General features: G+C 40.8%; 1 long non-coding RNA gene across 3 annotated transcripts; it reads left to right on the top strand.

Annotated features, from left to right (window-relative positions):
- The first annotated feature begins 4,459 nt into the window (after nucleotides 1-4,459).
- LOC115297065 lies at nucleotides 4,460-9,713 on the top strand. Of its 3 annotated transcripts, XR_003911243.1 has the most exons (4): nucleotides 4,460-4,761; nucleotides 7,167-7,236; nucleotides 8,040-8,119; nucleotides 9,445-9,713. It is a non-coding gene; the product is annotated as an uncharacterized LOC115297065 (long non-coding RNA). The 3 variants fall into 3 exon arrangements; XR_003911242.1 differs by lacking the exon at nucleotides 7,167-7,236; XR_003911241.1 differs by lacking the exon at nucleotides 4,460-4,761 and having other exon boundaries at nucleotides 6,490-7,236.
- Nucleotides 9,714-10,026: the final 313 nt, after the last annotated feature.

Raw genomic sequence — 10,026 nt, 5'->3', positions numbered from 1 at the left:
TGCCTTTGGCAAGGTCATTGCCATGCTGATTTCATTAAGAATTAGGCATTATGGACTCTGGCCCTGTACTCAGCCTCACTCATCACCTCCTGCCACTAATCATGGACTTGCCTTTGCCTCCCCCAAGTATCTCCAGGTATGGTTGGGTCTATCCTGGTCCCAGCTGACCACATCTCAAGGGTCTCCCTCAACACTCTCACAAGCCTCAGTGAGGGCCACCGTTTTTACTTTCTACTTTTGTCTTTTCTATTGAGTGTCCTCTTATCAAGAGTTTATCATTTAGTGTTGTTTCTCAGGCTCTGTAGGAAATACATCCATGATCTCCCAAATTTGTTAAGTTGATTTCCTTCTCTCAAATTTCTTAACGACTTATTTCATCTCAGAAAAACATTTGTAGTCTTCCTTGTCCCTTTGGTCTGACTCATCAGTGGAATCTCCCTGTCTTTCCTTGCCTTAGAGGCTGGTATAAGCCCACCAGGAATTTTCATAACTTCTTGTGGACTCTGAGGTTTCATAAAAGTGTTGGGCTTTACTTCCTCACTTTGGAGATCACTGAACGAACCCAACAAAGAATCCATATTTCGAGTGACTGTCATTAGAATTGTTTCTAAACCTAAGTATGAATAAGACTATTTGCCCTTCGGATGTCTTATTCACTACTTTCCCCCAGTGTCTCCTCCTTTCAAATCAATAGCCCTTCCAAACAGTTTCCCCCTTTCATCTTCCTCCTCTACCACATCCCCCACTATTAAGTTTTCAATCCTCTTAGCACTTTCATTAGTCATGGGACCTTTCCTGAAGGCTATACTACTAAGAGGTTAATAGTGGTTTGGAGGGTTCCCTGCCAAAAAGTCTCTAAAAAAACCCCAACTATATGCTTTTCTAAATGGGAGGAGAAGTAAAGAAGTTAAGAAAAAAAACTTTTAATGTTTACTCATTTTTGAGAGAGAGAGAGAGAGAGAGAGAGAGGAAGCAGGGAAGGGGCAGAGAGAGAGAGAGAGAGAGAGAGACAGAATCCAAAGCAGGCTCCAGGCTTCAAGCTGCCAGCACAGAGCCTGATGTGGGGCTCAAACCCCCAAACTATGAGATCATGACCTGAGCTGAAGTTGGACACTTAACCTTTTAAGCCATCCAGAAGCCTCTGGAGGAAAAGTGAAGGCCTTTAAATGAGAGCTCAAGTGAACAACCAATAGTCTCCATTTTTTTTCCAAAAAACTTTTAATGTTTATTTATTTTTTTTGAGAGAGAAGGACAGAGTGTGAGTAGAAGAGATACAGAGAGAGAGAGAGGGAGACATAGACTGTAAAACAGACTCCAGGCTCTGAACTGTCAGCACAGAACCTGATGTGGGGCTCGAACTCCACAAAGGCAAGATCATGATCTGAGCTGAAGTCAGACACTTAACTGACTGAGGCACCCAGGCACCCCAATACTGTCTTTTCAAGTAGGAGAATTTTGTACATGGGGGCATCTAGATGTAGAAGTGTGTAAGGGTGTTAGTGCTTTCCTATACTCATCCAATACCCTCTACCCAGTACCATATTTTTTTTATTGGTTGAGCTAGATGTTTCCTTTGTGCTTCTGACAGCATTCTTCATCTGAAAACTCAAGTAATCACCATGCCCCAAGCAGGGGATAATCATCTCTGTTCAGCCCTGTCTCTCCTCCTAGCACTCCCTAAAGATCTGTTTTTGGGTTTTGTAGGCAGAGCCCTTGACCCTGCATTGCATAACTGGCCTGGAGGGAGAGATGTTCTTTCCCCTTCACATAACCTTGTTCTCTTCTAGTGAAACAGCTCTGTAAGATTACACACACTTGAGGAAGAACAACATTACTGAGGAGACAATATTTAGTTGTTCCCTCAAAATCCAATGGGCAATAGTCCAAAAACATTTGGGGAAATAGAAGTAACTTGTTACAAGCCAGTGGTCTAAATTTTTTCAACTTGATGATTTGGTTATGAGTGCTTAGTTCAATTGCCTTAAGACCAATCATGTTATTAATGGGCTATTTAGGATTTTAACAAGATTATTTAGAGACTCAAAGCCTTTCTGATCTCATTTACTAGATGAGTTCTATCATGATGGGCAAACAGGAAGGTCAATGATCCCAAAGTAATGTGCACATATCCCTTGATTTACTGAGGTATGAGGGGAAATAATGACAATAAATGCATCTTTAAGTATCATTTTAAATATCATTTTAAAGTATTATTTTGTTTTGAATGCTTTAATTATTCATAATCTATCAGTTGGCAGCACAGTTCTATAATTCATAGGTAAAAACATACATAAGGATAATTTATTTTATTTTAACCAATAAGGAGGGGGGATCAAATAAAGTGAAAGCCTACTGATTGTGGTAGCACCTTGCCTATAATACCCAGCCCCTCTGAAGCCCACCTTGTACAAAGACAGGTTCCGTAAGACACTATCTTTCACATAAGCAACATACCACAGAAAGTCTGGTTTTCCTCTGAACTCCAACCACCTGGAGAGTCTAGTATTAGTTTAGATAAAGTTAATGGCAGCTCTTGGAAAAAAAAAACAACATTTATTTTTAGGCCAGAGTATGCTTTTTTGCATTATCCTTCAGTATTGTGGCAGCTGGACAACCCTCCTGGATACAGCTACAAGTGCTTGCAAAGTGGGGGTTAGAGAAGACCTGAGGAAGGGAAATCAGAATGAGGAAGACAGGTGCTTATTTGGATTACTTGTGGTCTGTCCTCTTTGGGGGAGAAAACTTGGAGCCTGTTTTCCTCTGGACATCAGAAGAGAAAGGACCCCCGTGACAGTGAAGGTCGCCTGCTTTGAGAGGGTGTTTAAGGCACAATTCCTATTATCTGTTTCTCCAGAAGTCTGACAACGAATTGACACAAGGTGGAGGGAAGGAAAGAAACAGCAGTTGTGTTTTTCCCCCTCCGGCTGTATCAGCCAGCTTCAGCCTGCAGAGGAAAGCACACCCCAGCTTGCAAAACCTGCATGTCTGTTTTCAAATCCAAGGAGAGCTGTGGTGCTGCTCTGTCACAGCTCCATGCGCAGCATTCCCATCCCAGCCTAGGTGGCCCTGGGCAGTCCCTGCAGACAAGCTCCCCTGGGCTTCCTAGTGCCACATGCCAGCTTGAGCCCCATGCTTTAAGTCACATGGTATGCGTCTTGGATCTGTTGCTTATTCTTCCTAATGGGAAGTGGGGCAATGATTCCTCCCCACAGTGTTGAGTATATTATGTGCCATATAATTTAAGCATGATAAGTGCTAATTCTCTTTTCTAATTTTTATCCCCTCTCCTGGTCAGTTTACCCCATCACCTGCACAGCATCCCTTGACTACGTCTCTTCCCATTAAGATCTTACTGTTTTGGACATCACTGATCAGGACACTTTCTGGGGCCCCTTTCCATGTAAATTCTCCCTTTATATTTTTCTTCCTCACCAGTGTTTTACCAAGAATTGCTCTTGAAGCACTTGTTGTACTGGATTAGTAGGTGTCTAATGAAGAATAAAAAGGGCAGGGGGCATGGCTCTGAGGTCTTCAGTAACTTTGGGATATGCTAGATCTGACAAAGGTGCCATATTTCTCCGAAGAGCTGGATATGGTATGGAAGACATCACTCTGCAGAGTTATCCAAATTCTTTACTTCGGAGCATAAAACTTTCCTTATGCAGAATAGCTCATGGGTCTGGAGTTCTATGGTACAGACTAGAAGAAATATTCTATACTTACCCTATTATTATTAGATATTTAGATTATTAGTATTAATATTAGATATTAGATTATTAGTATTAAAAAGAGGCTTCCAGCCTCTCAGTTTTTCACATCCAAAGACCTACTGTTTCCTGACATCAGTTGAAGCCTAGTTAACTCTGATTCATTTCATTATTCTAAGTAACCTCACCGTAGTTCCTTAATCACAAACCACCAACATAAGACCATATCTAACACCCCCTCCTTGGACTAATCGAATTTGAAACAAATCTTCCCTTCTACGTCATCCCCACAAGGTACTTCTACTTTCACTACCTTTAAGATATTAAAGAAAGTAGAGTAGATAAGAGATCAATTTTCCTATCTCCTTGCATTAAGTCCCTAGGATTTTATACACGCAGTATGTAATTTTAACTTTCTGTGCTTTTGATCACAAAATAGCTCTTTGTTCAAACCAAACATTTTAAAAAACATCAAAGGCCATGTAGAAAAATATAACAGTAAGTGTATTTACAGTAGATATGCCATAGCTCATAGCAACAAAGGAGAAAGTGTAGCACAATATTTGCTGAAACCACAAGGGAGGGTGTTTGTGGTGTCTGTCTCTCACGCACTTCTATTCTAGAATACCAATGCTAATGTTGAGCAATTTAACCCCTTCTTTGTAAAGTCTGGTGTTTCCAGATGAGGAGCATATGTCTTACACAAGCATTAAAGAGCGAGCTGGTTGCCTGTCAGGACAAGCCCAGGGGTGGCATTATTTGCATTTTGCTGATCAATGCCTCTTTGGGACTGTAAGGACTCAGACCCAGGGAATGACTCAGAAAGCCGGGGACCCATGTCATTCTAGTCTGGTCTCAGCCACCTCGCCCTGCAGCTCACCTAGCTTTCAGTTTTCCTCTCTGATGGTGTCATAGGTGAGACTGTTGGCAATTCAGAGGTTTCACCCCAGCTTCTCAGTCTTTCCACCTTTAGTTCTCTTGCTTGATCGGGGGTGAGGACAACTCTGTAATGAGTCATAGGCCCTACATCCTGGCAAGGAATCATTTTCCCACGGTAAGTGATGATTTGTGCTGGGAAGGGGCAAAGAATGTTGAGTGGCTTTTTTCCCGTCCAGCCTTTGTGCTCACAGAGGGTGGGCTAGCAATGCTTTGGCTCTGTTTGCAAGGCCATCTAAAACACATCGAAAAGCATTTTTACTTTTTTCCATGGGATCCTTACATGTATGCTATCCACAGGAAACTGGAATATGATAATCCCATCACACACTCTGTTAAAAAAGAAACACAACTTTGAAATTTCCTTCTTTTGGTATGTGAGGACTAGGAACACCCCCAGAATCTGAGAACTGGAGAGGACCCCAGCACGGCCCCATTTCATAGATGACAAAACTGAAAGACTCTGAGAAGTTATATGAGCTGTCCTTTTCCACAAAAAACCTGGTTAGTGACTGACGTACCAGGGCGGCAATTAGCAAATTTTAAGCTGCTATCTTACCTAACATTAGGCTTACTTGTACTGCGTCATAAGGGAAAACGTAGGTAGAAAGATTGTGAGTTGTGCAGTGAGTCACCTCAATCAGTGGCAGAAGGGTCCAGGGGGAAAGTATGATCCTTGGTATCAGATGAGCCTTGGTTTGAATCTTGGCCCTGGAGATAGGTGATGTTGGTTAATTTCCTACTTAATTTCTCTGAGTATGTTTTCTCATCTTTATAGATGAGAATGGAGATACTAATGTCTATTGCACGTTATCTACTGTGTGGATAAGAGAGAATGCGTGCAGAGCTGAAGGCATGGGGTAGGCTGTCCAGAAATGGAAACTCTGGTTATTATTTAAACCTGAGCTGTGTTTGCCCTTCTTCTCTGCTGTTCCCTTTCCAAGCAGCACTTGGTATAGAGTTCACCCTGTCTTAAAGTTCTGCCTTGTCAGACTCAGCGTGGCTCAGTTCGCTTTCTCAAGCCACTGCTGAATTTCTTTTCCTTTGTGATTTGCATCTGAGTTGTCTCATTTCCCTGAAACGCTGTCACAAGCCAGGAGGTTGTTGCAGAACATGATCTGAAACCTCACTGCTAAGGGAAAGTCCCTTCTGAAAGAAGCTTTCCTCCTCACACCCCCTTCTCGAGTTCTTACACTTCTCTTTCAAATTGCAGATTAAAGGACCTTCCCCTAATGCCCTGCAGGCAGTTTGAGGGCAGTGGGGAGGCGAGGGTCCCGACATCTTTGCTCCTGGCTTCTCCCTCGCCCCTGATGTTGTCACTGTGCCTCCAATTCTTTCGGGTTCCCCCAAAGGCCTTTGTTGTTGTTTTTCTTCTTTTTGGTATCTTTGTGTCACCTGCCACCTCTCACTAGGGCCAACTTTCAAAACCTCCAATGGAAATTTAGAGGCTTCTGTGGTTCATAGGGGCTTATTGGGGCTCTGTATTTTCTGTGTCCTCACTTTATAGCTCACAGGGATTTCCCAAGAAGCCTTTTTCTTCTCTGCCCAGTAGTTTGGCTGGCTCTCCTGCCCCACCCGCTGAGAGGGGATTGCCGGTTAGGGGCATAGGCACTCTTCTTTTTTAAACATGGCTTCAGAAATATACAACCTGGAGTACCTGGGTGGCTTATTTGGCTAAGTGTCCAATTCTTGATTTTGGCTCATGTTTTGATCTTATGGTTCGTGTGATCAAGACCTGCAATGGGCTCGGCACTGATAGCATGAATCCTGGCTGAGTTTCTTTCTCTCTTCTCTTTCTTTTTCACCCTGCTTGTGCCCCACCCCCATTCTGTCAAAAAAAAAAAAAAAAAGAGAGAAAGAAAGAAAGAGAAAGAGAAAGAAAAGAAAGAAAGAGAAAGAAAAAAGAACTCCGCGCCTTGTATTCATCAGGTCTTGCAAAGGAAATAAAATATCTCCAGTTATTCTTGAGCCATTTCTCTCTATTTTAAATACTATGTACATAAGATGATGAAATGTCATCTTTAATTAAATGGACTCATCCTTTTAACCCAGATGTGTGTGTATGTGTGTGTGTGAGTGTGTATGTGAGTGTGTGTGTGCATGCGTTTGTGTGTATTTTCTCCCCAGTGACCTCCTTTCTAGATATTTTGTCACCAGGGAATTTTCCCACTTGAAGATATGTTGCAACACCAGTGAAATATCTGTAATAATTTAAAAAAATAACAATTTGTGCTAACATTTAAAAAACACTTTAAATAACATTAAACATCATACATGAATTTTCCAAAAAGAGAAACTATTGCTCCAATCCCACCCTTTTCATCAAATGACGGATTTCCTTTTCAAATACTAACTTTTGTTAATTCACTTACTATTCATGTATTATAATTGATTAGGGTAGGCTTTGAAGATTTGTGTCATAAAAGTGAAACTAGATGTTGCCTCAAATGGATTGCAGTGGGCCTGCCCTCTTCTTTAATTTTATGTGCACTCTCCTCTCGGACCTATGATGTACCAAGTTAGGATGAAGATAACGTTCTCTTGCCCTGGGGATTGGTCTCCAACGAGGTGCTGGGATCAAACTCTACTTTGGGTAGGTTCTTTTCCTTTCGAGAGCTACAGAGGAAGATTGCAGAGAAACAGAGGAATCGTTATTTAATTGATTTCACAACTGTGTATAGAGTGCCCAATGTGTTAGTATAACTATGCTGGTTGGGACACATCTGCACAATAGCTCTGGCGTGTTGAAGATGTGAGCGAAAACCATGACGGAAACGTACATGTTGGTTTCGTGATTCTGCAAGTGGTTCAGGGCCAATCAGAATAGAAAAAGGATCTCTGCTGTTATGTTCTGGAAAAGGGAAAGAAACGAATGTGAAGGTCATTCAATAAAATGAGAAGGCATTGTAACTCATGGGCTGATGGTGGGATTGAATGTGGATTTGAAGATGGGTGAAGTAATAGGCTCCCCAAATAAGAAAGTTAACTGAATAGCCATAAAATAGAGAACTTATCATCTGGGAACAGTAAACCAGTGGCTTTGTTTGTCTGTAAGGAATGTTTGTTTGTTTATTTATTTAATATAATTAATTATCAAATTGGCTAACATACAGTGTGTACAGTATGCTCTTGCTTTGGGGATAGATTCCCATGGTTCCTTGTTTACACACAACACCCAGTGCTCATCCCAACAAGTGTCCTCATAAGGAGTGTTTAAACTGAATTAGCCAGATTGATTCTCACAAAGACTAGAGAGAGAAAGACAATTCTAATCAGTTTGCCCCCAAACTAAAATTTATTCTTTATGTAACTACAAAGTCCTAGGCTGGATTTGGCTTTAGCTTTAAATGAAGGAATATCTTTCAACAAAAGTTGTTGTAATTTTGTCTTTTCCAGATTTCTACTTAGTTTTCCTCCTTGTTGGCTTCCATCTCAGGGAAGCTTCTCCACATGGAGGCAAAGATGATTAGTAACAGGTATGGTTTATATTCTGTAAGTTTTTTAGCCCTGATGGAAACTGGGCACCTTTTAAACCTTGGTTGGGTCACAGGCCTACTTCTGGAGCCAGGTGGTGAAATTAGCTCCATCCAAATCATAAGGGCTGAAAATGGTAATGTTGTACTTTTTCAAAGGGAAGGAATGGGTTCTATTATCAAGAGAGTGATACTGGGCACAAAAACACCAAGAATGTCCACTACACTGATTCTGAGTATTTGATGAAAACTTCTATTTCTAGAAAATTTTTCTTAGCACTTATGGTACAATTCTGCTTATGATTTTAGAAGGTCACAGAACTCCTGAAGTTAAATATCTGTATGTTAGATTTCCACATGCCCCAGCTTAATAAAAAAAAAAAAAACTTTCATCCACACTGTGAAATAAATGAGGACCAAAACACCATCACTTTCTGGACAGGATTATCTCTCACACTTAGTAGAGAGCCTTGTACATATTGAATACTTTGAATGAATGACTCAATCAATGAATCATTCAACCAAGCAATCCATCAAATAGCACTTTTTGGTGATCTGCTGTGCTGTGGCACGCTATGTGTTTTATGTAAGTGATCCTCATTCATTTTTCCAACATTATTTTATGGATGAGGAAACTAAAGGTAAGCCAGGAATAATGCAAGCTGGAGTTGACAAGCATGAAAAGAGATCTAAAATTCAAAGGAAAAAAGCCTATATGGGCAGTGTATTGGTCTAAGATGTCAAGGAATATTGTGGGATTCACTGTGATGGCTCAGCTGGTCCTAGTTTCCAGCCACAGCCCTGGGAGCCACCACCTTGAGGCCTTCCCAGGCCACTATGTGCCGGATGACCCCTGGGTACCACTTGTCTATGGCTAAAAAGTACTTGTTATTTTTTTCTTTCTAATAGCCTCTTAAAATAACACTTGGGTCTTTCTCATTTTTAGCTTTCACTTCAGAACCTGCAGTCAAACTCAAACTTATTTGTTTTTGTTACATTTGAGATTTGTTTGCAATCAATTATTGGATTCATTTGCTAGATACTTAGGAAACCCATTGATAGTTGTTCCAATGAGTTTATACTCACTATTGGAAGATCCCAGAGTCATAAATATTGTTCTTTAAGAAATAGGTCAGCTGTTAGAGTGTCAGCACATTAGACAGCCCATAGCAGTGAATTTCCTCAACCTGTGAGTGTTGGGTCGGCAGAGGAAAATGCTGGAAAAAATTACCATGGAGTCCTGAGGTTTGGTGGGTTTGGGAGATCACACATTTTGGGAGGAATTGTTGCTCCTTATTATTATTATTATTATTATTATTTTACCTCAGGGCCCATATGCATTGGGGAATATGAGGACACCAAAAGAACAGAAATAGAGGTTGTCCCACTCAGACTTCAGACTGAGAAGAATGACATGATGGACTCTATCTTCAGCAACTTGTTTCATATGAGGAGTGAATGACAGTTGATAAACAATGTTCAGCAAGGAGACATATAGCTTTTATTCTAATTAGTTACTAGTGAGTTGAGTCCATGTGTATGTATTAAATGCTGATCTATGTATGTATATGTTTATATAAATAGTCACAGACTTAAAGCATTTTTCATATTGCTAAAGACTTAATCCTAAGTGCTAGTATGAGGAGATATTTTACGTCTTTTCCCATTAATTTTGATCAGCCTGAATCAAGCTACTTTCTTTTCTCCTATTCTTGGTTTTGTGAGAGGCATTATCTTTTTCTTCATGTGTCTATAGCTTTATTAATCATATTGTTTGGGCTCTTGATAAAGGAAACAGGATACAGTGTATGGCTGAGCTAAACATTCATTTCTTCAGCAAGGATTTCTGTTTAAGACATTGTGCTAAGTCAAGGTGAGAAGGGATACAGAGCGGCAACAAAGCAAGATGG

The sequence above is a fragment of the Suricata suricatta genome, chromosome 7 (assembly GCF_006229205.1).
Source record: "Suricata suricatta isolate VVHF042 chromosome 7, meerkat_22Aug2017_6uvM2_HiC, whole genome shotgun sequence".
Classification (NCBI taxonomy): domain Eukaryota; kingdom Metazoa; phylum Chordata; class Mammalia; order Carnivora; family Herpestidae; genus Suricata; species Suricata suricatta.
The sequence above is the reverse complement of the archived record's forward strand: the minus strand, read 5'-3'. Positions and strand labels throughout refer to the sequence as shown.